We start from the raw sequence: 27,810 nt of genomic DNA on the forward strand, positions 1-27,810 counted from the left end.
AAGAACCATTTGGCCCATCTAGTCTGCCCAATAATCTGAATACTATGAATAGTCCCTGGCCCTATCTTATATGAAGGATAACCTTATACCTATCTCTATCTAATATGAAGGATAGCCTTATACCTATCTCTATCTTATATGAAGGATAGCCTTATGTTTAATCTCCTTCACTGTATTTGCAGCGACCACTTCTGCAGGAAGGCTACTCCATGCATCCACTACTCTCTCAGTAAAGTAATACTTCCTGATATTACTGCATAAACCTTTGCCCCTATAATTTAAAACTATGTCCTCTTGTGGTAGTTTTTCTTTCTTTTGAATATGCTCTCCTCCTTTACCGTGTTGATTCCCTTTATGTATTTAAAAGTCTCTATCATATCCCCTCTGTCTCTTCTTTATACCAAGCTATACATGTTAAGGTCCTTTAACCTTTCCTGGTAAGTTTTATCCTGCAATCCATGTACTAGTTTAGTAGCTCTTCTCTGAACTCTCTCTAGAGTATATATATCCTTTTGAAGATACGGCCTCCAGTACTGCGCACAATACTCCGGGTGAGGTCTCCTAAAGAACATGTAAGCCGTTTCGCTACTCTCTTCATCAGGGAGTGTCCCTGATGTAAGTGAGTAGCGAAACAGCGTAGGGGTAGTGCGTGACCAGATCCAGTGATTATAACAGGGTGACTCTGGTATGTGGTAGTCAGACATTGGTTAGTATTTGGCTGGGGGACAGTATGATGTGATAGTGCCGGTAGCTGTATAGCGACTCTGCCTCTGTACATCCCTTACCCCCTTTAACCCCTTAAGGACCGAGGGTTTTTCCGTTTTTGCATTTTCGTTTTTTCCTCCTTGCCTTTAAAAAATCATAACTCTTTCAATTTTGCACCTAAAAATCCATATGATGGCTTATTTTTTGCGCCACCAATTCTACTTTGTAACGACGTCAGTCATTTTGCCCAAAAATCTACAGCGAAACGGAACAAAAAATCATTGTGAGACAAAATTAAAAAAGAAACGCTGTTTTGTAATTTTTGGGGGCTTCCGTTTCTACGTAGTACATTTTTAGGTAAAAATTACACCTTATCTTTATTCTGTAGGTCCATACGATTAAAATGATCCCCTACTTATATAGGTTTGATTTTGTCGTACTTCTGGACAAAATCATAACTACATGCAGGAAAATTAATATGTTTAAAATTGTCATCTTCTGACCCCTATAACTTTTTTAATTTTTCCGCGTATGGGGCGGTATGATGGCTCATTTTTTGCGCCGTGATCTGAAGGTTTTAGCGGTACCATTTTTGCATTGATAGGACTTATTGATCGCTTTTTATTCATTTTTTCGTGATATAAAAAGTGACCAAAAATGCACTATTTGGACTTTGGAATTTTTTTGCGCGTACGCCATTGACCGTGCGGTTTAATTAACTATATATTTTTATGATTCAGACATTTCCGCACGCAGCGATACTATATATGTTTATTTTTATATACACAGTTTTTTTTTATGGGAAAAGGGGGGTGATTCAAACTTTTAATAGGGGAGGGGTTAAATGATCTTTATTCACTTTTTTTCACTTTTTTTTGCATTGTTATAGCTCCCATAGGGACCTATAACACTGCACACACTGATCTTTATCATTGATCACTGGTTTCTCATAGGAAACCAGTGATCGATGATTCTGCCGCTTGACTGCTCATGCCTGGATCTCAGGCACTGAGCAGTCATTCGGCGATCGGACAGCGAGGAGGCAGGTAGAGGCCCTCCCGCTGTCCTGTAAGCTGTTCGGGATGCCGCGATTTCGCCGTGGCTGTCCCGAACAGCTCCCTGAGCTGACCGGCATGCTTTCACTTTAGATGCAGCGTTCAACTTTGAACGCCGTGGCCCCGCGTTATACATCGGGAGCGGACACATGACGTACCGGTACGTCATGTGTCCTTAAGGGGTTAATCCAGCTCCCACATCACATCACAGACATCCAGTTTGCTACACTTTTTTCTTCTCTTGTATTTTCCATATTATGTTTGCCTTTCTTCCCCTGTGCACCTTGTGGCACTTTTTGGTATTTGTGGTGTTGGCATATTGCATTAGAGCTGTCATCACCATACCATGGTAGACAGTCTGGCGCTTTTTCAAGAGAATAGCATGTATCTGATCTCGGCACATTTTTTCTGACTATTATTGATCCTTTCTAATCATGTTTTATGTAATCATGCATGTTTAATAAAGATTACTTATTTTAAGTATGCTATCATGGGTATCATTTTAATCGTATTGACCCTCACTAAAATAATAATTTTTTGGGTTTGCTGTACATTTTATGGTATAATTAGTGATGTCATTACAGAGTACAATTGGTCATGCAAAAAACAAGACGTCCTATGTAAATGGAAATATAAAAGAGTTATGATTTTTAGAAGGCAAGAAGGAAAAAACAAAAACGCAAAAATAAAATTGGCCTGGTCCTTAAGGCCAAAATGGGCTGTGTCCTTAACCCCGTAACGACCACGGACGTATATTTACGTCCATGGCCGGCTCTCGTAATGTGAAGTGCCCTCAGAAGCTCAGCACACTTCGTATCTGCTGGGTCCCGATTGCTATCTCCCATCGGGCTGATGTCCAGTATTAACCCTTTAGACGCCACGATCAAATTGTTCGGGACCGCTGCCTCCCTAACAGCTGAGAGGGCAGCGGGAGGCGCCTTACCTCGCTCCACGCTGTCCGATTGTCATTTCATTGCGCCAAGCCTGAGATCCAGGCTGGAGCAATCGAGCGTAGATTACACTGATCTATGCTATAGCATAGCATTGAACATTGTATGCAATCAAAGGATTGCAGGTAATAGTCCACTATGGAGGAATAAAAAAGTGTAAAAATAGTAAAAAAAATAAATAAATAAATAAATTTATAAATGTGATTTAACCCCTTCCTAAATAAAAGTTTAACCCCTTAAGGACTGAGCCCTTTTTCACCTTAAGGACCAGAGCATTTTTTGAACATCTGACCACTGTCATTTTAAACATTAATAACTCTGGAATGCTTTTACTTATCATTCTGATTCCGAAAATGTTTTTTCGTGACATATTCTACTTTAACACAGTGGTAAAATTTTATGGTAACTTGCATCCTTTCTTGGTGAAAAATCCCCAAATTTGATCAAAAAAATTAAAATTTAGCATTTTTCTAACTTTGAAGCTCTCTGCTTGTAAGGAAAATGGATATTCAAAATCAAAAAAATTTTTGGTTCACATATACAATATGTCTACTTTATGTTTGAATCATAAAATTTATGAGTTTTTACTTTTGGAAGACACCAGAGGGTTTCAAAGTTCAGCAGCAATTTTGACATTTTTCACAAAATTTTCAAACTCACTATTTTTCAGTGACCAGTTGAGTTTTGAAGTGGAATTGAAGGGTCTTCATATTAGAAATACCCCACAAATTACCCCATTATAAAAACTACACCCCCCAAAGTATTCAAAATGACATTCAGTAAGTATTTTAACCCTTTAGGTGTTTCACAGGAATAGCAGCAAAGTGAAGGAGAAGATTCAAAATCTTCATTTTTTACACTCGCATGTTCTTGTAGACCCAATTTTAGAATTTTTGCAAGGGGCAAAAAGGAGAAAATTTTTACTTGTATTTGAAACCCAATTTCTCTCAAGTAAGGAAATACCTCATATGTCCATGTAAAGTGTTCGGCGGGCGCAGTAGAGGGCTCAGAAGGGAAGGAGCGACAAATGGTTTTTGGGGGGCATGTCACCTTTAGGAAGCTACTATGGTGCCAGAACAGCAAAAAAAACACATGGCATACCATTTTGGAAACTAGACCCCTCGGGGAACGTAACAAGGGGTAATGTGAACCTTAATACCCCACAGGTGATTCCTGACTTTTGCATATGTAAAAAAAAAATAATAATTTTTTTCTACCTAAAATGCTTGGTTTCCCAAAAATTTTACATTTTTAAAAAGGGTTAAAGCAGAAAATACCCCCCAAAATTTGTAACACAATTTCTCCCGAGTACGGCGATACCCCATATGTGACCCTAAACTGGTGCCTTGAAATACGACAGGGCTCCAAAGTGAGAGCACCATACGCATTTGAGGCCTAAATTAGGGATTGCGTAGGGGTGGACATAGGGGTATTCTACGCCAGTGATTCCCAAACAGGGTGCCTCCAGCCTGGACAGTCAGTGGCTATCTGGCAATACTGGGAGTAGTTGTTTTGCAACAGCTGGAGGCTCCGTTTTGGAAACAGTGGCGTACCAGACATTTGTCCTTTTTATTGGGGAGAGGAGGGGGGGCTGTGTAGGGGTATGTGTATATGTAGTGTTTTTTACTTTTCATTTTATTTTGTGTTAGTGTAGTGTTTTTAGGGTACAGTCGCACGGGCGGGGGTTCTCAGTAGTTTCTCGCTGGCAGTTTGAGCTGCGGCAGAAAACACAGGTCAGTATAAATTTTCCTGCATGTAGTTATGATTTTTTTGCAGAAGTACGACAAAATGAAACCTATATAAGTAGGGTATCATTTTAATCGTATGGACCTACAGAATAAAGATAAGGTGTCATTTTTACCGAAAAATGTACTTCGTAGAAAGGGAAGCCCCCAAAAGTTACAAAACGGCATTTTTTTTTCAATTTTGTCACACAATGATTTTTTTTTCCGTTTCACCATAGATTTTTGGGCAAAATGATTGACGTCATTACAAAGTAGAATTGGTTGGTGGCGCAAAAAATAAGCCATCATATGGATTTTTAGGTGCAAAATTGAAAGAGTTATTATTTTTTAAAGGCAAGGAGCAAAAAACGAAAATGCAAAAACGGAAAAACCCCCTGGTGCATGTTGTTATAATTTTTTTAAAGTAGTAAAATAAAGAAAAACTCATATAAGTAGGGTATCATTGTAACCGTATGGACCTACAGAATAAATATATGGTGTCATTTTTACCGAAAAGTGCACTGCGTTTGGAAGCCCCCAAAATTTACTAAATTGCGTTTTTTTTCCAATTTTGCCCCACAATTTTTTTTCTGGGTTTGCCGTACATTTTGTGGTGAGATGATTGATGTCATTACAAATTGGTAGCCCAAAAATAAGCCCTCATATGAGTCTATAGGTGCAAAATTGAAAGCGTTATGATTTTTAGAAGGTGTTGAGGAAAAAACAAAAGTGCAAAAACTTTAAAAAAACATGTGGTTCTTAAGGGGATAAGAAGCTCTGGAAGTGATAATATGTCTCTCCTGATCTCAACATCATTGAGAATGTCTGGGATTACATGAAGGACAGAAGATCTGTTTATCGTTCTCCAAGATGCTTAAAACAATGTCACTGTTGAGTTCCTTTAAAAACTATGTACAAGTGTACCAAGAAGAACTGATGCTGTTGTCAAGGCAAAAGGGGGGAGGGGGTCACACCAAATAAAGATATTTTTTTAGATTTTTTTTTTTCATTCATTTGCTTTTTGTTAATTGATTAAAATAAACTATGAGTACTTCTATTTTTTTTAAAGCATTTTTGTTTTGAACCTTTTTTCGACACCTGCCTTAAACCTTTGCAGAGTACTGTATATCAGTTGCCACCTAGGAAATTTCTTAACATTAACTTTATAGAAGCCTCAAAACAACACGTACTTACAAGTCTTTGGGAAATTCCATACCACTGGGTACTAACTGCTTTAGTTGCAATCTCGGCAATATTAGGCCCTGTGGGTGCAAAAATATTTGCACAGTTTTGTATGGGGCAGATGTGGTGCACCTTTAGGGTACGTTCATACGCACGGATTTTCTGCATATTTTACGCTGCAGATCCGCTGGTGAAGGCCCGCTCTATGTTGGCTTTACATGTGCCTGCTGGTAGCAGCAATATGCCGCTACCAGCGAGTCGCAGTGTACTCACACATCACGGGAGCTCTCGGCCTAGCTCGGAGTAGGGAGAGCGGTCGCGATGTGCGAGTAAGCCATGCACATCGCTGCAGTGTGTCTGCTCGTAGCGGCGTATTGCCACTACGAGCAGGCACATGTAAAGCCAGCATAGAGCGGGGCCTTCACCAGCGGATCCGCAGCTAAATACGCTGCGAAAATCCGTGCGTGTGAACGTACCCTCAGGGTCTATTCACACGGCAGAATTTCCACTTGCAGAATTCCAACTCAAATTAAAGCCCATAGACTTTTATGGGATTCCGCACTCCCATTCACATTTCTGAATTTCTGCTTGCGGAATTCCACAAGCGGAAATTCAGAAGTGTGAATGGGAGTGCGGAATCCCATAGAAGTCTATGGGCTTTAGTTTGAGGCAGAAATTCTGCTGTGTGAATAGACCCTTAATTTGATTCATCCTAAAAAGAGTAAATATAAAAACAAGAAAAGTAAACATGTACTGTATCTCTCAATTGTATGTTCCTTTTTATTTGAAAATTGTCTTATTAGAGGTAACAAAAATGTAACCCTACTAAATATATCCTGAATACCATAGGTTCAATTCAGGTTACGTTCAAAAAAATAGTAATTGATTGTTAGTTGACCCGAGACTAAAAGATGAGCTCACAGTACAGCTGTACACTCTTTTTTTTACACGGTAAATAGAGAATTCCCTGTGGCCATGATATATTGAACAATACATTTAGAACCACTTGTTTTCACATGTTATTTATATGACCTACATTCCATAGACTTTTAGACGGAAATGTAAATTGAAGGGGAAATAAATTACATTATAATGCAAGAAAAGCATAAGACCATGGGAAGATTTTTTTATTTTTATATAAAATAATTCCATTAGCATTGTAGAAGGCAAGAGCTGTCTCTTTTATTAAAGGGGTATTCCAGTGCAGGAAGGGAGCGTGTTGACCCCCCCCCCCCCCATGAAGTGGCGGTTGACCCCTCCATGTATCTCTATGAAAGAGCAGGAGATACAGGGTTCGGGTATCTCCGGCTCTCCCATAGAGATACATGGAGGGGGCGTGTTGGCTGCCACTTCGTGGGTGGGTTGACACGCCCCCTTTCTAGGGACTGCCTGGGTGCCGTGCAGGAGATCGCAGGGGGTGTTACCGCTGGATAGGATATGTGTTCCTGCACTGGAGTTCTTCTTTAACTATGATGTTTACATATACATATAATATAGTACATATATATATATGACCCCATTCCCATCACGTTTTGCTGTTCACCATGGGTATGTGTGGGAATACCATAAAAAAAGAAATCCTGATGTATACTGTGCTGTGTCCACATGTAGGCTTTAATAGAAGTAATATAGAAGAGGTTGTCAGCTTTGTACAATCTCTTCAAAATGTAGGGGTTGTCACGATGCCGGCTGGCAGGAGGTGGATCCTCTGTGCCAGAGAGGGATTGGCGTGGACCGTGCTAGTGGACCGGTTCTAAGTCACTACTGGTGTTCACCAGAGCCCGCCGCAAAGCGGGATGGTCTTGCTGCGGCGGTAGTGACCAGGTCGTATCCACTAGCAACGGCTCAACCTCTCTGACTGCTGAAGATAGGCACGGTACAAGGGAGTAGACAGAAGCAAGGTCGGACGTAGCAGAAGGTCGGGGCAGGCAGCAAGGATCGTAGTCAATAAGGTAATAGCAGGAGGTCAAGTACACAGTATGGACAAACACAGTAACGCTTTCACTAGGCTCTAAGGCAACAAGATCCGGCAGGGGAGTGTAGGGGCAGAGATCAGATATAGTCTGGGAGCAGGTGGAAGCCAATTAAGCTAATTGGGCCAGGCACCAATCATTGGTGCACTGGCCCTTTAAGTCTCAGGGAGCTGGCGCGCGCGCGCCCTAGAGAGCGGAGCCGCGCGCGCCAGCACATGACAGCAGGGTACGGGAACGGGTAAGTGACCTGGGATGCGATTCGCGAGCGGGCGCGTCCCGCTGTGCGAATCGCATCCCCGACGGCCATGACAGTGCAGCGCTCCCGGTCAGCGGGACCGACCGGGGCGCTGCGGAGAGAGAGACGCCGTAAGCGCTCCGGGGAGGAGCGGGGACCCGGAGTGCTAGGAGTAACAGTACCCCCCCCCTTAGGTCTCCCCTTCTCTTTGTCCGGTAACTGCCTCCCCTGGGATGAGGACACCGGGAAAGAATGGAGGGATTCCTCAACGGCAGGCAGTACAGCAGGAGTGGGAATGGGGAGGGAGGGCAGAGGGCGAGGCCTGGCACGGGGCAGTGTGACACCAGGACGGGGGCCATGAGGAGGCACCGAGGCTTGCCTGACTGGACTGGGAGGGGGGGAGAGGCACTTCTTATGGCAGGCAGAGTCCATAAAGACCTTAGGGAGACCGGATACAGGGGGAACCACAGGGTCACGGCAGGGAGTACTGGGAACCGGTTTAAGGCAGTCCTTGAAACAAGAGGTACCCCAGCTCTTGATCTCCCCTGTGGACCAATCCAGGGTTGGGGAATGGTGTTGAAGCCAGGGTAGTCCAAGGAGAATTTCGGAAGTGCAATTGGAGAGGACCAAAAACTCAATTTTTTTTCGTGATGAGGTCCGATGCACATTAGGAGGGGCTCCGTGCGGTAACGCACGGTGCAATCCAACCTGACTCCGTTGACCGCGGAAATGAAGAGTGGCTTGACGAGACGGGTCACCGGGATGCGGAATTTATTCACCAAGGACTCCCGAATAAAATTCCCAGAGGCACCAGAGTCCAGGCAGGCCACGGCTGAGAGGGAGGAGTTGGCTGAAGGAGAAATCCGCACGGGCACCGTGAGACGTGGAGAAGCCGACTTTGAATCAAGAGACGCCACACCCACGAGAGCTGGGTGCGAGCGTGCGTTTCCCAGACGTGGAGGACGGATAGGACAATCCACCAGGAAATGTTCGGTACTGGCACAGTACAGACAAAGATTTTCTTCCCTACGGCGATTCCTCTCCTCCTGGGTCAGGCGAGACCGATCCACTTGCATGGCCTCCTCGGCGGGAGGCCTAGGCGTAGATTGCAACGGAGACTGTGGGAGAGGTGCCCAGAGATCTAAGTCTTTTTCCTGGCGGAGCTCTTGATGTCTCTCAGAAAAACGCATGTCAATGCGAGTGGCTAGGTGAATGAGTTCATGCAGGTTAGCAGGAATTTCTCGTGCGGCCAGAACATCTTTAATGTTGCTGGATAGGCCTTTTTTAAAGGTCGCGCAGAGGGCCTCATTATTCCAGGATAGTTCAGAAGCAAGAGTACGGAATTGTATGGCGTACTCGCCAACGGAAGAATTACCCTGGACCAGGTTCAGCAGGGCAGTCTCAGCAGAAGAGGCTCGGGCAGGTTCCTCAAAGACACTTCGAATTTCCGAGAAGAAGGAGTGTACAGAGGCAGTGACGGGGTCATCGCGGTCCCAGAGCGGTGTGGCCCATGACAGGGCTTTTCCAGACAGAAGGCTGACTACGAAAGCCACCTTAGACCTTTCAGTACGAAACTGGTCCGACATCATCTCCAAGTGCAGGGAACATTGCGAAAGAAAGCCACGGCAAAACTTAGAGTCCCCATCAAATTTGTCCGGCAGGGACAAGCGGAGGCTAGGAGTGGCCACTCGCTGCGGAAGGGGTGCAGGAGCTGGCGGAGGAGATGGTTGCTGCTGTAGCAGAGGCAGAAGTTGCGACTGAAGTTGCTGCACCATGGTGGACACTTCCGACAGCTGGTGGGTTAGATGGGCGATCTGTCGGGATTGCTGGGCGACCACCGTGGTGAGATCAGAGATAGAAGGCAGGGGAACCTCAGCGGGATCCATGGCCGGATCTACTGTCACGATGCCGGCTGGCAGGAGGTGGACCCTCTGTGCCAGAGAGGGATTGGCGTGGACCGTGCTAGTGGACCGGTTCTAAGTCACTACTGGTGTTCACCAGAGCCCGCCGCAAAGCGGGATGGTCTTGCTGCGGCGGTAGTGACCAGGTCGTATCCACTAGCAACGGCTCAACCTCTCTGACTGCTGAAGATAGGCACGGTACAAGGGAGTAGACAGAAGCAAGGTCGGACGTAGCAGAAGGTCGGGGCAGGCAGCAAGGATCGTAGTCAATAAGGTAATAGCAGGAGGTCAAGTACACAGTATGGACAAACACAGTAACGCTTTCACTAGGCTCTAAGGCAACAAGATCCGGCAGGGGAGTGTAGGGGCAGAGATCAGATATAGTCTGGGAGCAGGTGGAAGCCAATTAAGCTAATTGGGCCAGGCACCAATCATTGGTGCACTGGCCCTTTAAGTCTCAGGGAGCTGGCGCGCGCGCGCCCTAGAGAGCGGAGCCGCGCGCGCCAGCACATGACAGCAGGGGACGGGAACGGGTAAGTGACCTGGGATGCGATTCGCGAGCGGGCGCGTCCCGCTGTGCGAATCGCATCCCCGACGGCCATGACAGTGCAGCGCTCCCGGTCATCGGGACCGACCGGGGCGCTGCGGAGAGAGAGACGCCGTAAGCGCTCCGGGGAGGAGCGGGGACCCGGAGTGCTAGGCGTAACAGGGGTTATCCGGGCTTTTAAAATTGCTGCGTATTTGAAAGGCGGCGGGCTCTTTGCGGTTGTCCACAGCAGATTTTCCACTGCGGAAAATCCGCTGCAAGCCCCATTGAAGTCAGTAGTGTTTGCGGCGGATTTTCCACAGTGGAAATTGCGCAGCGGAAAATCTGCTGCGGACAATTGCAAAGAGCCATTGACTTTAATGGGTAGTTAAATCTGCTGAAGCAAATCTGCAGCAGAAAATACGCACGTGTCAATGCACCCTTAGCGTAGGTTCACACAGGCGGATTTATTTTCTGGTTTCCTGCTGCGTATTTGAAAGGGGGTGGGCTCTTTGCGGTTGTCCACAGCAGATTTTCCGCTGCGGAAAATCTGCCGCAAGCCCCATTTAAGTCAGTAGGGTCTGCGGCGGATTTTCCGCAGTGGAAATTACACAGCAGAAAATCTGCTGCGGACAGCCGAGAAGAGCCTGCCCCCTTTCAAATATGCAGCGGGAAACACGCAAATAAATCCGCCCGTGTGAATGTACCCTAAGGCTGGGTTCACACTGTGGAATCTCTGGGCAGAATTTCTGCCAGAGATCGAGCCAGCAGCTCTAGGACCGCGTGGACTGCATTGCCGTCCCCATAAATGTCAATGCATTTCTGAGCAGATCTCCCAAAAGATCCGCCTAGAAATGCATTGCCGTCTATGGGGACGGCAATGCAGTCAGCCCGGTCCTACTGCCGCCGGCTCGATCTCTGCAGTGTGAACCCAGCCTAAGGGTCCATTCACACAGCAAGCGGAAATTCAGAAGTGTGAACGGGAGTGCAGAATCCCATAGAAGTCTATGGGCTTTAATTTGAGAGTGGAATTCCGTAAGCGGAAATTCTGCCGTGTGAACAGATCCTTACCCACCCTGCAAGGAACTGCAACGAAGCACCATTTACATGAAGCATGGCTTTGGTATAATCTTGTTTTGCATCCATCCTTGGTGTGTTTCAGCAGCCTGTCCTTTCCCCTTTTTGGAAGGTAAACACTTTTTGCTGTAGATTTGCTTTTCTCTATTTCCATGTAATGCAAACTTTTGCTGTCATATTCCAGGTGTTCCTCAGCCTTGATGTATGGAGCACTATCTTCCATAAGGATGCACTTTGACATTAAGACGTGTAACTGGTGGGTAGAAATGTTTAAACATCCTGTCATAGACAAATCTTCCTCTGTTTGCATCAAGTGACCCGGAATATGCTCTAAAAACACCCCACACACCATTGCATCTCCTCCGCCGGCATGTACTGTTGATGATCATCATGGACCATGATCTTTCCAGCAGTGTGAACCAGCAAAAAGTGTCAGCCATCAGGCCAGACAATGTTTTTCCAATCCTCCTGTGTACAATGTTTGTGTTCTTTAGCCCCTATGAATTACATTACATCTGGTAAGGACTGGATTGGCCTGGCTATTCACCATTCTGTTTAGCCTATGAACTGCCCCCATCATTAATCCTTCTCTGCATTGCGTCAGTGCCCATTGATAAAGTCATGAAATGTTATTCTCCATTCATGGCGGCCACGTGGAGGTACTTGTGTTCAAAAGTACTAGAAACAAGAGAGTCATTTCCTAAGTTATTAATGGAGTTGCTCTCTCTGGAAACGCTAATGACAGCCAATTTTACTCCATTGAAATCTATAAATGAACTGACTGCTTACTGAGCACTCACAACATGGACAGGGGTTACTTTAGTCATACTCTCACTAATGTTATCACAGCGACATATAAAAAAAAAATATTTAGAAAGATTATTAGGGATAAGTGTATGATACCGTTGGAGATCTCAAAAATGGGTCCCAAGGCACCCATTGGAATGTAGTAGTCAGGGCTGGTGCAAGAATTTCTGCCACCCTAGGCGAAAGCTAATTTTGTCGCCCCTTGACACTGCCTGTTGGCTCCACCTCCTGACACCCTGTAACAAACCTCCTTCTTATGTAATCTCCTTACTACTGGGGGGGGGGGGGCACACTATAACAAACCTCCTTCTTATGTAATCTCCTTACTACTGGGGGGGGGGGGGCACACTGTAACAAACCTCCTTCTTATGTAATCACCTTACTACTGGATTGACACACTGTAACAAACCTCCTTCTTATGTATTCTCCTTACTACTGGGGTGACACACTGTAACAAACCTCCTTCTTATGTAATATCCTTACTACTGGGGTGACACACTGTAACAAACCTCCTTCTTATGTAATCTCCTCACTTACTCCTTGCTGCGTGCAGAGCGGTGCCCCAATCAAGAGGGCACTCTAGGCGGCCGCCTATTTTGTCTATAAACAGACAAGGAGAGCGCTCCTAGTGTGATAGCGTAATGTAAAAGAAAAGATAATAGACAAGAAAACTTGCTCACCAAGTATAGTTGTACTGCGACCAAGTACAACTATGGTGAAGGCGTGAAGTGACCCTGCAACGGGCGAAGAGCGGCAGCTGCTCCTGGACACACAGGTGAAGAAATTAAGCGGATCCCTCCAGGGAACAAACCAGGATAGAGGCAGCGCACAGGACTTCAAAGGTAAAATGGTTTATTTACCCGGCATGCAACGCTTTTCGCTGGATAACCAGCTTCATCAGGCATCAAACATGCCTGATGAAGCTGGTTATCCAGCGAAACGCGTTGCATGCCGGGTAAATAAACCATTTTACCTTTGAAGTCCTGTGCGCTGCCTCTATCCTGGTTTGTTCCCTGGAGGGATCCGCTTAATTTCTATTTTGTCTATAGGCAGACCCAGCCCTAATGGACCCATCCCCAGGTAGTAGCAGTTGGACAATCCCTTTAAAGAGGACCTGTGTCAATAACCTGTACATAGCTATGGGGGGGGGGGGGTATAATGCTTTGTAGTCCCTCTGAATCCATCAGATGGCCAGGAGCCTTTATTATAATATGGGTTACTTTCTGTGCAGTTTTGAAAAAGGGACACGGCCAAGTGCTCAGGAGACCCTGCTATCTCAGCATGACCTTACCTCCTTCATTAAGTATTCATGCCCTCCGCTATAGTCACTGCAAAGAACTCAGCACATATTATATTAAAGGGACCCGCCCCTCTGATGCTTTGCCTAGTTAGAGGGACTACAAAGCATTATAACTCAGATACTAGGCGCAGTCGTTATGCTGTAAATTCGCAGTAGATCCGGCCCATGTGAACATACTCTAAGGCTAGGTTTACACTGTGTTAGTGCTCCCATTAGTCATATCACTAGGTGACTCTGTTCGGGCCATTGAAATCAAACTTACAACCGGATACTTACTGTAAACCTCCGCCCATGTGAGTGTACCCTGTACGTTCACATTGGGGGGGGGAAATACCTCCAGCTGTTGCAAAACTACAACTCCCAGCATGTACGGTCTATCAATGCATGCTGGGAGTTGTAGTTTTGCAACAGCTGGAGGCACACTGGTTGTGAAACACCGAGTTTGGTAACAAACTCAGTGTTTTGCAACCAGTGTGCCTTCAGCTGTTGCAAAAGCTACAACCCCCAGCATGTACGGACAGCGGAAGGGCATGCTGGGACTTGTAGCTATGCAACAGCTGGAGGCATACTACTTTGACTGGGGATTGTATTTATGCAACAGCTGGAGACACACTGGTTTGCTACTTAACTCAGTGTTTCACAACCAGTGTGCCTCCAGCTGTTGCAAAACTACAACTCTCAGCAGTCACCGACAGCGAACTGGCATGCTGGGAGTTGTAGTTATGCAACCAGCAGATGCACCACTACAACTCCCAGCATGCACTGTAGCTGATTGTGCAAGCTGGGAGTTGTAGGTATACAACAGCTGAAGGTACACTTTTCCATAGAAAAAATGTGCCTCCAGCTGTTTCAAAACTATAAGTTCCAGCATGCCCATATGGGAATGCTGGGAGTTGTGGTGGTCTGCCTCCTGCTGTTGCATAACTACAGCTCCCAGCATGCTCTTTTTGCATGCTGGGAGCTGTTGCTAAGCAACAGCAGGAGGCTGTCACTCCACTCCAAGGCTATCACACCCTCCAACTGCAGATCCACGCCGCCGCCACGCAGGTCAGTCCCTCGCCGCCACCGCTCCTGGGGCCCCGATCACAACATTGACGCCGGGGATCGGGGTCCCCAGCTCCCGGGGTCCACATCCCGCACCCGCTCACGTCCTCCGGAAGAGGGGCGGAGCGGGTTGCGGGAGTGACACCCGCAGCAGGTGCCCTGATTGGTCGGCCGGGAAACCGGCCCACGAATCAGGGCGATCGTGAGGTGGCACCAGTGCCACCTCACCCCTGCTGGATATGGCAGAGACGGCCCCGATCAGTCAGTAATTCCGGGTCACTGGAGACCCGATTGACCCGGAATCCGCCGCAGATCGCTGGACTGAATTGTTCAGCGATCTGCGGCCACCGCCGACATGGGGGGACATAATGACCCCCCTGGGCGATATGCCGGGATGCCTGCTGAACGATTTCAGCAGGCATTCGGCACCGGCTGCCCTCCAGCTAGCGGCTGGGGCCGGAAATGCGCAGGGCGTATCCATACGCCTTGTGTCCTTAAGGACTTGGAAACGGGTTAAGGGTACTTTCACACCGGCGGTTCAACGGCGTATTTTAAGCTGCTGATCCGCCGCTTAAGGACTGCTATGTAATGACTTTAGATGAGCCTGCTCGGAGTGGCAATAAGCCGCTACGAGCAGACACACTGAGATGTGTGAGCCGCAGCGTACATGTGCAGTGTACTCATACAGCGCGCCAACTCGCACATCGCTTCAGTGTGTCTACTCATAGCTGCATATTGCCGCTCTGAGCAGGCACATCTAAAGGCAGCATGTAGCGGTCCTTCAGCGGCGGATCCGCCGTGTAAAATATGGTGTGGATCCGCCAGTGTGAACTTACCCTTAATGGGAAAAAGGGGTGTTTTTTTTTTTTTTTTTTATAAGAGAAAGGGCTTTTTTATAATTAAAAAAAATTATAATTATTTTCTTTAAACTTTTTTGAAATGGGGTGATTCAATTTTTTGTCCCCATAGAGGACTATTACATGAAATCTGTAGATTGCATACACTGATCAATGCTATGCCATAGCATAGCAGTGATCAGTGTTATCGGCGCTCCTTTACTAATGCCTACCATGGCTGGCAGCAGTAAAGGAGCAACGATAGGACGCACGGAGCAGGGTAAGGGACGTCCTCACAGCTGATCGGGACACTGCAATTACACAGCGATGATCCCGATCAGCATCCCTGAACTAACCGGCAGTACATCTCAGGACTTTTAGACGCCGCAATCAACTTTGATCGCGGCGTCTAAAGGGTTAATGCAGGTCCTGGCTATGATGTGTGCTCAAGCTGCTGAGCGCACTGCATAGCTCGGGAGCGGAGGGTGCAGGCAGCTTACCGCACCTCTGCGATACCTGCCGGCGGGACTCACGCCGGCAGATATCAGATTAGGTATTGGGGACATTTGCACAAGTGCAAGAACATGTGCAAATGTCCAGTATTGGTCGCAATTGGTATTGGGACATCCCTAATGTCATCAATTGGGAGCACTAACGCAGTGTAAAACTAGCCCTAAATCTATTTTCTGGAGCCATTAAGCCAAGAAGTTGCCTAATAATTCTGTGCACCTTGATATAGGGCATTAATCTCCTTAGGCCGCATCCTCCCTTATTACACAAATATACATCACCTGATATGTTAACCCTTTAGATCGCTGCTGTCAAAGTTGAAATTGCCCGTCTAAAGGGCCATTTAGAGGGGGGTCAATCCACTGCTGAGGTAGCCGGAGGGCTTACCTCTCCTTCTGTGGTGGGACCAGACTTTATCAATGAAGCACAGAGCACACAGATCAATGTGGTTCTATGAAATCACATTGATCTGTATGAGGAATCAAATGATTCCTCATAAAAGTCCCCAAATGGGACTAAAAGTGTAAAAAAAAAAAAAAGTTGAATAAAAAGTAAAAAAAAAAAAATTCCATATAAAAATATGTAACCATAATAAAAATAAACATATGTGGTATCGCCGCATGCGTACATGTCCAAACTATAAAAATATTAATTAAACTGCACGATCAATGGTGTACACGTAAAAAAATTCCAAAGTCCAAAATTGCGTATTTTTGGTCACTTTGTATGCCCTAAAAAAATGGATAAAAAGCGATCAAAAAGTCCCATCAAAACAAAAATGGTACCGATAAAAACTTCAGATCACGGTGCAAAAAATGAGCCCTCAGTTATCCTGGTATACGGAAAAAGAAAAAAGTTATAGGGGTCAGAAGATGACAATTTTACACATACTAATTTTGGTGCATGTAGTTATAATTTTTTTTAAAGTAGTAAAATAAAATAAAACCTATATAAATTAGGTATCATTGTAACCATATGGACCTACAGAATAAAAATATGGTATTTTTACCAAAAAGTGCACTGTATAGAATCGGAAGCCCCCAAAAGTTACAAAATTGCATTTTTTTTTTCAATTTTGCCCCACAAATATATTTTTTCTGGTTTTGCCATAAATTTTGTGGTGAAATCATTGATATAATTATAAAGTACAATTGGTGGCGCAAAAAAATAAGCCCTCATATGGGTCTGTAGAAAAATTTAAATAGTTATGATTTTTAGAAGGTGATGAGGAAAAAAAGGAAAATGCAAAAACCAGAAAAACCCTGTGTCCTTAAGGGGTTAAAAAGCTATAGAGAAAAATGTAAAATATGTAAAAAAAAAACTGATAAAAGCTGCAAAAATAGAGACAGAAAGACTCATTGCCAAAGAAAGTAAAACTAACCCCAAAATGTTCTTTAACTATATAAATAGCAAAAAGGTTAAAAATTAAAGTGTAGGCCTTATAAAAAACGATAAAGAAATTATAAATGGGGATCAGAAAAAAGCAAATATATTAAACAAATTCTTCTCCACTGTATTCATAGAGGAAATTGAAACGCCAGGTGAAATACAGCGAGACAAGGTAAACTCCCCAGTACAGGTCACCTGTCTAACCCAGGAAGAAGTACAGTGCCGCCTACAAAAAAAATCAAAATAGACAAATCACCAGGTCTAGATGGCATTCACCCCCATGTTCTAAAGGAATTAAGTATTGTAATAGACAGACCCCTATTTTTAACCCCTTCCCACTACAGGACATATGCATACGTCCTGCGCGGGCTCCCGCCATATAACGCGTGGTCACGCGATGACCCCGCGTCATATCACGTCGGTCCCGGTTGCCATCAACGGCCGGGACCCGCTGCTAATACCGGACACCACCAATCGCGGTGATGCCCGGTATTAACCGTTCAGATGCGGCGATCAAAGTTGATCGGCGCGTCTAAAGTGAAAGTAAACAATGCTGGTTAGCTCAGTGGTGCTGTTCGGGACCGCCGCGGTGAAATCGCGGCATCCCAAACAGCTTGCAGGTAAGCAGGAGGATCCCTACCTGCCTTCCCGCTGTCCGATCACCGAATGACTGCTCCGTGCCTGGGATCCAGGCAGGAGCAGTCGGGCGGCGATAACACTGATCAATGTCAGGCTATTGCATGGCAGTGATCAGTGTAGGAAACCAGTGTGTGCAATGTTATAGCCCCCTATGGGACTATAACATTGCCAATTTTTTTTTTAATAAAGTGTTAATAAATGTGATTTAATCCCTTCCCTAATAAAAGTCAGAATCATCCCCCTTTTCCCATTAAAAAAACGATGTAAATAAAAATAAATATAAACAAATGTGGTATCGCCACATGCGTAAATGACCGAACTATAAAAATATATTGTTAATTAAACTGCACGGTGAATGGCGTACACGTAAAAAAAATACAAAGTCCAAAATAGCGTATTTTTGGTCACTTTTTATACCACAAAAAAATTTATAAAGAGCGATTAAAAAGTACAATCAAAATAAAAATGGTACCGATAAAAACTTCAGATAAAAATTTCAGATCACGGCGCAAAAAATTAGCCCTCATACATCCTCATATGCAGAAAAATAAAAAAGTTATAGGGGTCAAAATAGTATACTACGTTTTGAGGTCCGGTCAGAAAAACGGATACGGGTCAAAAATTAGCCGACTGGAGTAAAACGGTGACTCCGGTCGGCTCATTAAAGGGGTAGTCCAGTGGTGAAAAACTTATCCCCTATCCTAAGGATAGGGGATAAGTTTGAGATCGCGGGGGGTCCGACCGCTGGGGCCCCCTGCGATCTCTCTGTACGGGGCCCCGGCTCTCCGCCGAGATAGCAGGTGTCGACCCCCGCACGAGGCGGCGTCCGACACGCCCCCTCAATACATCTCTATGGTAGAGCCGGAGATTGCCGAAGGCAGCGCTTCGGCTCTGCCATAGAGTTGTATTGAGGGGGCGTGTCGGCCGCCGCCTCGTGCGGAGGTCGACACACCCCCTTCCCGCGGGCTGTCGGGGCTCCGTACAGGAGATCGCAGGGGGCCCCAGCGGTCGGACCCCCGCGATCTGCAACTTATCCCCTATCCTTAGGATAGGGGATAAGTTGCTCACCACTGAATCACCACTGGACTACTCCTTTAAAGTTAATGGATTTCAGCGCCAGTCCGGCTGGGGCACGGGAGAGCACAGTTTTCCTCTCCCCCAGCCAGATCCTTTCCCCCGTACAGTGAAAACGTGGTGTGCATGCACCCTAAGTGGGTAAGTAACTGGCTCAATGATAGGAAACAGAGGGTGGTTATTAATGGTACTTATTCTGATTGGGTGACTGTTACTAGTGGGGACCACAGGGGTCAGTATTGGGTCCTGTTCTATTTAATATATTCATTAATAACCTTGTAGAGGGTTTGAATAGTAAAGTAGCAATCTTTGCAGATGATACTAAACTCTGTAAAGTGGTAAACACTATAGAGGACAGTGCACTGTTACAAATGGATCTTGATAGGTTGGAGGTTTGGGCTGGGAAGTGGCAGATGAGGTTCAACACTGATAAATGTAAGGTAATGCACATGGGGAAGAAAAATCTGGGCTGGGGTTATGTATTAAATGGGAGAACACTTGGGACGACTGACGTGGAAAAGGACTTGGGAGTCTTAGTAAATAGTAAATTTAACTGTAGTGACCAGTGTCGGGCAGTTAATGCCAACAACAAGGAAATAATTTTACCGCTGTACAAATCACTAGTCAGACCACACATAGAATACTGTGTACAGTACTGGGCACCAGTGAATAAGAAAGATATAGTGGAGCTGGAGAGGGTTCAAAGACGGGCAACCAGGGTAATACGGGGAATGGGAGGACTACAGTACCCAGAAAGATTATCAGAATTACGGTTATTTAGTTTAGAAAAAAGAAGGCTTAGGGGCGACCTAATAACTATGTATAAATATATCAGGGGACAGTACAGAGATCTCTTCCATAATCTATTTATACCCAGGACTGTATCTATAACAAGGGGGCATCCTCTACGTTTAGAGGAAAGAAGGTTTCTACACCAGCACAGACAGGGGTTCTTTACTGTAAGAGCAGTGAGACTGTGCCGGGCCCCGTACAGGAGATTGTGGGGGTCTCAGTGTTCGGACCCCCTGCTATCCCTTCGGATAGGGAATAAGTTATTTTGCACTACAGTATTCCTTTAATACATCCGCATATGGATGTAAGGTCATGATGGGAGTTGTAGTTTTTCAACAGCTGGAAGTACACAGGATGGGAAACTGCTATAGACTAAATACATTAGCATGTGGCTGTATGGGCATGATGGGAGTTGTAGTTTTTTTTTAACAGCTGTAGTGCCACAGGTGGAAGGTCACTGCTCTATAATCAAACTACATCAACATATGGATGTCACCGTGTGATGGGAGTTGTAGTTTTTAAACAGCTGGAGGCACGCTGGTCGAGAAACAATGCTGTGGACTAAACATCAGCATGTGGATGTAAGGGCATGAATGGGAGTTGTAGTTTTTAAACAGCTGGAGGCACACTGGTCGAGAAACAATGCTAATGACTAAACACTTCAGCATGTGGATGTAAGGGCATGATGGGAGTTATAGTTTTTCAACAGCTGCAGAGCCACAGATTGAAGATCACCAGTCTATAGGCTAAATACCTCAGCATGTGAATGTTAGGGCATGATGGGAGTCATAGTTCCGTAAAAGCTGGAGAGGCGCCCTGCTGACTATGGCGAACACCCCCCTCCCCATGTGAATCAGAGGGTGCAGATCCCGGCGTGGCCATTAGGTGTCAGTGTTGCACGGTGCGCTTTGTTGCAGCAGAGCCTCACTCCTCCTATTGTCAGCAGGCGATCCTATTCTTTGCCTGTAGATAAGAGCCGCACACAGGGAAGCGCACAGACGCGCTCCGGTTCTATTGTGGGGGTTGTAGTTCTGAAGCGTTTTGTTTGCGAGCAGACAGCCGCCGGCCAGGACTACGGCTCCCAGAATCCTGTGCGCGTTATCAGCTGCCCCTGCGCACAGGCACAGAGAGTGAGTTCCAATTGTATCCTATCACACCAAAGAGGGATGATGTCACCTGCGATCTGCAAGGCTCGGCGGCCGGGGAGGAAAGAGTTCATATAGAGCCCGGTGCCCAATGCTGTACCAAGCATGGAGTGTGCCAGGTAAGCAGGGGCTTGGGTGTGACTGGGGGCCAGGTTGTGGGGTGCAGGGGGAGGGGCTCGGGTCATTGTCATCACAATGGGGGTCTCTGCTGCCATTCATCGGTTCAGTACAGCGTGTAGTGTTCTACAATGGCTGTCAGTGAGGTATTCATATGGCACTGGCGTGGTCTGTAGCGCTGCACAAAGCACTGTTCACCTCCCCAACTCAGCTGCTGCATGTATTCCTTGGGTTTCCCCAACCAGGGTGCCTCCAGCTGTTGCAAAACTACAACACCCAGCATGCCCGGACAGCCGAAGGCTGTCCGGGCATGCTGGGAGTTGTAGTTTTGCAACAGCTGGAGGTACCCTGGTTGGGAAACCCTAATATATAGAAGCTATGTATTTTGTCTATTACCTGTTACTTGTATAGCAGTATATATTCACCACGACCACTGACCATGTTAACCTGTAAGACTTAAGGATATGTTCACACAGTGTGTTACAAAACTACAACTCCCAGTATTCTGGGAGCTGTAGTTGTGCAACAGCTGGAGTCACCCTGGTTGGGAAATACTTGATAAAGGGAGGAATCCCGAAAGCTTCTCTACAAAATTCTGTTAGTCCACTAAAAAAGGTATTACAAGATACTGCGACATTTTCTGATTTGCATCTATCTATCTATATATATATATATATATATATATATATACCCCCCCACTTTTTTATGTATTTTTTTTTTTTTCACAATGGTGCACGACTAATGACTACCGCATTCACCTGTAAGACTTTGCACCATAAGGTTATGTTGACATACTGTGTTTCAACTACCTGGGAATACTGGTAGTTGTAGTTTTGCAACAGCTGGAGTCACCCTGGTTGGGAAATACTGATTTGCTTTGGACTTGATAAAGGGAGGAATCCCAAAAGCTTCTCTACAAAATTCTGTTAGTCCAATAAAAAAAGGTATTACAAGATACTGCAACATTTTTTGATTTGTGTGTGTGTATGTATGTGTGTATGTATATATATATATATATATATATATATATATATATATATATATATATATATTCTTTATTTTATTTTTTCTCAACGGGGCACAACTAATGACTACCGCATTCACCTGTAAGACTTTGCACCGTAAGGTTATGTTGACAGAGTGTGTTGCAGAACTACAACACCCTGAGCATACTGGTGGTTGTAGTTTAGCAACAGCTGGAGTAACCCTGATTGGGGAACACTGATATAAGCTATGTATTTGTGCCCCTTATTACCTGTTACTTATATAGCAGTATATATCTACATTGGGGCACAACTACCGACTGCCACATTCACCTGTAAGACTTTGCGCTGTAAAGTTATTTTCTTAAAGTGTGTTGCAAAACTACAACTCCCGGCATGCTGGGAGTTGTTGTTGTGCAACAGCTGGGGACTCCCTGGTTGGGAACACTGATATAAGCCATGTATTTGTGCCGCTTTCTACTCATGACTTATATAGCGGTATTTATATTTTCACGATGGGGCACGACTAAAGACTACCACATTCACCAGGAAGACTTTGCGCTGTAAGGCTATGTTCTCATAGTGTGTTTCAGGACTATGACTCCCAACATGGCTGTCAGGGCATGCTGGTAGTTGTAGATTAGCAACAGCTGGAGGCACCCTGGTTGAGAAACCCTGATATAAGCTATGAATTTGTGCCATTTATCACCCATTACTTGTATAGCGGTATATATCAACAATGGGACATGACTACCAACTTTGCGTCATAAGGCTATGTTCACTCAGTGTGTTGCAAAACTAGAACTCCCGAAATACTTGGAGTTGTAGTTTTGCAACAGCTGCAGTCAGCCTGTTTGGGAAACACTGACGTAAGCTATGTATTTGTGCCCTCATTACTTATATAGCGGTATATTACCACAATGGCGCACGACTACTGATTCACCTGTAAGACTTGGCACCTCAAGGCTATGTTCACACAGTGTGTTGGAAAACTACAACTCCCAGCATGCTATGAGTGGTAGTTTTGCAACTGCTAGGGGCACCCTGGTTGGAAACACTATTATAAGCTGTGTAGTTGTGCCTCTTATTACCCGTTACTTATATAGCAGTATATATTTACAATGGGGCACTACTTCTGACTGACATTCAACTGTAAGACTTTGCACCGTAAGGCTATGTTCACACAGTGTATTTTTGACAATGAGTCTTAAATTTTCAAGGTGCTTTTTTTGTGTGTATGATAAAGCTTTTCTAGGTTTTTTTTTTTTTTTTTTTGTGCGTTTTTGACACATGGGTTGTTTATGGGTGTTATATTTATTTATTTATTTTTTTCAAGCAATTGCAGCAAAAACTTGCGCACTCCTTTATTTCTTACATTCAGAATAAGTACCATGCACTCTTTACGTTGTAATAATTACAGTTGTTTAAAGAACAAAATTGGCTGCTGTTGTATCATCTGTTAGAGATGAGCGAATTTACAGTAATTTCGATTCGTCACAAACTTCTCGGCTCGGCAGTTGATGGCTTATCCTGCATAAATGAGTTCAGCTTTCAGGTGCTCCCGTGGGCTGGAAAAGCTGGATACAGTCCTAGGAGACTCTTTCCTAGGACAGTATCCACCTTTTCCAGCCCACGGGAGCACCTGAAAGCTGAACTCATTTATGCAGGATAAGTCATCAACTGCCGAGCCGAGAAGTTCGTGACGAATCACATTTACTGTAAATTCGCTCATCTTTAGTATCTGTGCTGGGATAGACACAGACCCCTTTCAGTCCATTGACTCAAAAAGAAAAAGAAATCTGGTATTTTGAGGTGTACAACAACCATTCTACACCTATTAAAAAAAAAAAAAAAAATACTCCCCATAAAATTGTGTGTGAACGTTGCCTCAGGCTGGGTTTATCTATCCGAGGAAATTGACTTAGCTTTTTGTGCCTGTTTCCTGCAGGATGTTGTACTACTATTTTTATTTTTTCTTGATTTTTTTTTTTGATTTTTTTTTAAATTTTTTTTTTTACACATTCATTAAAGAGCATTAAAACCTGTCATCACAAAAACATTTATATATGTTTTTAATGTATTAGAAACAACTTTCTAATACCATTTCATTAAAAATCATGTACATACAGTGACCCCCCGACCTACGATGGCCCCGACATACGATCATTTCAACATACGATGGCCTCTCAGAGCTCATCGCATGTTGAAGGCAGCATCAACATACGATGCTTTTGTATGTCGGGGCCATCGCATAAACGGCTATCCTGCAGCGCAGACTGCTTCAGCTGCCACCGGATAGCCGTTTACGGTGCCCCGTGTGGTCCGCTGACGATCACTTACCTGTCCTCAGGGCTCCGTAGCGTCCTCTTCGGGATCCCCTGCATCGCCGGCGCTCTCCTTCGTCGTCATGGCGCACACCGTCCCGTCATCCAATAGGAGCGGTGTGCGCTGTGACGTGATGGCGGCGACGGAGAGCGAGGATCCTGGGCAGCAGAGACCTTCACGGAGCGTCGGGGACACCCTGGGGACTCGGCGGCAGCGATGGAGGGCGACATCCAGGGCAGCGGTGACGGCCCGGAGCGGCGGGGACACGTGAGTATAACCTCCAATACCAGTGGTCTGTCCGGGCATGCTGGGAGTTGTAGTTTTGCAACATCTGGAGGTCCGCAGGTTGTAGACCACTGTCCTATACTTTACATTGCACGGATCCCTCAACAAACGATGGTTCATTTGGAACGGATTACCATCGTATGTTGAGGGATCACTGTATTTATATTGACTTGTAAAAACTGACCACTAGAGGTCTCCCTACATGTCTCGGCCGCAAGTCTCTCATAGAGTTCAGACTCCTGCATGAGTTCTGACTCTCATAGTGCAGTCTGGACACTGACGAGCCTGTCAATCAACTGCGGGGGGGGGGGGGGGGGGGGGGGCAGGTAATGAAGAGGGCAACATACCAGCGGCATAATATAAAGCAATGGAGATTGTGGCAGGTACTCTTTAAGAATTTGCACCATTTTGTTTTGCCACCTCTCACCATGCTGGTCATTTTATAGTTTTTGGCCTTAAAAAATAGGACACACTTTAGGTGTCAAGGTTTTTTTTATACTTCTTTATTATATGTGACTTGGTAAAAATGTAAATCATTTTTGCACAATTACGTGAAACACCACAAAACAAAAAAGTGCAAAAAGCGGACCTGTGGTCAACCCCCAAAAAAAGATATTACTGCCATTAAATAGCTTTGGGTGCCCTGATCATCACACACCTTTTTTAAATTTTTTTTTAATTTAATTTTATTTTTTTCTCATATATGAGGGTTTAAAGTTTGTCTGACAATTCGGGGAATCAGTCAAGCGAACGTGAACATGAAATGTTATTATTTAAGTGCATATTGGTAATGGATGTGGTTAAACAGTCAGGGGGAGGGGGGGTTGTTGTGCCTAATACACACCCCCTGGCTGTATAATCCCGACCAGAGATGAGCGAACTTACAGTAAATTCGATTAGTCACGAACTTCTCGGCTCGGCAGTTGATGACTTATCCTGCATAAATTAGTTCAGCTTTCAGGTGTTCCGGTGGGCTGGAAAAGGTGGATACAGTCCTAGGAGACTCTTTCCTAGGACTGTATCCACCTTTTTCAGCCCACCAGAGCACCGAAAAGCTGAACTCATTTATGCAGGATAAGTTATCAACTGCCGAGCCGAGAAGTTCGTGACTAATCTAATTTACTGTAAGTTCGCTCATCTCTAATTTCATTATTAAAATGAGTTTCCCGCCCACCTGACTAATGTCTTGTATTGTCAGACAAACTATAGCCTCATATCTTTGGAATGGGAGGGCATGTCAAGAAACTGTAAAAAGGTGTGTGTGTGTGTGTGTGATCAGGGCACCCTAAGATAGTTAATGATAATGCAATCTCATTTTTGGGGGGTGAACCACAGGTCCCTTTAAACAAAATGTGCATATTCACCATACATCGTCCAACAATATGATAAAGTTTGTGCTTTCTTTGGAGATGGACTTGTAACCTTGACATTGTTGATATTTTTCCATAATTTTAGTTCTCATGTCCTCAGACAGTTCTCTTCTCTTTCTGTTGTCCATGCTTAGTGTGGAACAGACAAACACACAATGCAAAGACTAAGTGAACTTCTCTCCTTTTTATCTGCTTTCAGGTGTGATTTTTATATTGCCCTCATCTGTTACTTGCCACAGGTGAGTTTTTAAGAGTGCGTTCACACGCTTCTTGTTTTTGCGGGTTTTCAGCTGCGTATTTGAAAAGGGGAGGGCTCTTCTCGGCTGTCCGCAGCAGATTTTCCATGGAGGAATTAACGTTGCGGAAAATCCGCCGCAAGCCCTGTTGAAGTCAGTAGGGACTGCGGAGGATTTTCTGCAGCGTAAATTCCTGCTGCGGAAAATCTGCTTCGGACAGCCGAGAAGAGCCTGCCCCCTTTCAAATACGCAGCGGAAAAACCCGCAAAAACCCTAAAGGAGCATCACATGCTTGAAACAATCTTATTTTTCCACAATTTTGAAAGGGTGCCAATATTGTCCAGACCAATTTTGGAGTTTGGTGAAACATTATGTCCAATTAGTTTTTTTTTTCCCTCCCTTTTTTTGGTTTAGTTCCAATACACACAAAGGGAATAAACATGTGTATAGCAAAACATGTGTTACTGCAATCCTTTTCTGTGAGAAATACTTCATTTTCAAGGGAAATTTCAGGGGTGCCAATATTTACGGCCATGACTGCATAATAGTATTATCTATATTATATCAAAAGTTTTTTTGTTAACTACAGGTACACTTACAAAAAAAATAAAAAAATAAAAATGATAAATTCCTACCCGGAAGATTTAGGTAAGTAGGAGTTGGTCCAATACACAGAAAAAGGTGCAAATCTTTCTCTTTCAGTTCCACTCCTGGCTTTGGCTAAAAAATACTGACCAAAATACCAGGAGTGAATCCAAAAAATAATGTTAGATTCATCAAAACCGGTGCAGTTGCCCATAGCAACCAATCAGATCGCTTCTTTCATTTTTAAAGAGGCCTGTGGAAAATGAAAGCAATCTGATTAGTTGCTATGGGCAACTGCACCACTGTTTGGACACATTGGGAGAGATTTATCAAAAACTGTGTAGACAAAGTGCGTTGCTTCCATGGATACCTACTTGTTTCTTGTCCTCTGTATAAAGCTTGGATCTTATGTTCCCATCACAGACCCTTGTGCTCAGTCCAGATTTGTAGGAAGTCAATTAAACAAGTCAGCGTCTAAGGGAATCCTATCCGTCTGTGTGAATAGATGACAGTCACGATTCAGACTGGGATGGCCAAATTATTATTTTTTTTCACTCATATGACCATGATGGTGTAGGAAGAATGCTGGAAGGCTATGTTCTGCAACAAATCTTGTGTGTGAATTCACTTAAGACACATCTTATAGGGGTTTGACTAGGGATACAAGTGATCCTTTATCTCAGGGATGGCGGAAGGCTCTGTTTCCCAGACTGATAATTGGTGTTCCAGCACTGTGACCCACTGCAGTCAGATAGCTATCCCCTATCCTGAGGTTTACCCAGAAATACCTGATAAAGGGAACCAGTCATCAGATTGTACTATATGTAACTCTGGCAACATGATGTATATGGTAAAATCTTACTCCTCATCCCCGGGAGATGTTCCTGCCCGCAGGGATAGTGAGGATATGAAGTTAGAAAGTGTCCCTGTTGGGCCCCCTAAGTAGGTGCCTGGGCAGGGAGCTATACTTGGGCTACTTTCACACTGTCGTCATGATCCTGCCTGCTCTTGACCCGTTATTCAGCAATAAAGGATCATGAATTAA

General features: G+C 44.8%; 2 protein-coding genes across 9 annotated transcripts in view; one reads left to right on the plus strand and one right to left on the minus strand.

Moving 5' to 3' along the window:
* Positions 1–27,649, minus strand: part of LOC130295786 (potassium channel subfamily K member 16-like) — a 107,211-nt gene extending 79,562 nt beyond the window's left edge. For all 3 annotated transcript variants that reach the window (XM_056546910.1, XM_056546909.1, XM_056546908.1), the window contains exon 1: positions 27,140–27,649. The gene's annotated coding sequence lies outside the window, so the exon portion shown is untranslated. The remainder of the gene's footprint in view (positions 1–27,139) is intronic.
* The window catches only part of DAAM1 (dishevelled associated activator of morphogenesis 1), a 202,986-nt gene continuing 195,860 nt past the window's right edge, over positions 20,685–27,810 (plus strand). For 5 of the 6 annotated variants that reach the window (XR_008848986.1, XM_056546901.1, XM_056546905.1 and 2 more), the window contains exon 1: positions 20,685–20,983. The gene's annotated coding sequence lies outside the window, so the exon portion shown is untranslated. The remainder of the gene's footprint in view (positions 20,984–27,810) is intronic. The other variant, XM_056546906.1, reaches the window with a different exon arrangement.

This window comes from Hyla sarda, chromosome 11, assembly GCF_029499605.1.
Source record: "Hyla sarda isolate aHylSar1 chromosome 11, aHylSar1.hap1, whole genome shotgun sequence".
NCBI lineage: Eukaryota > Metazoa > Chordata > Amphibia > Anura > Hylidae > Hyla > Hyla sarda.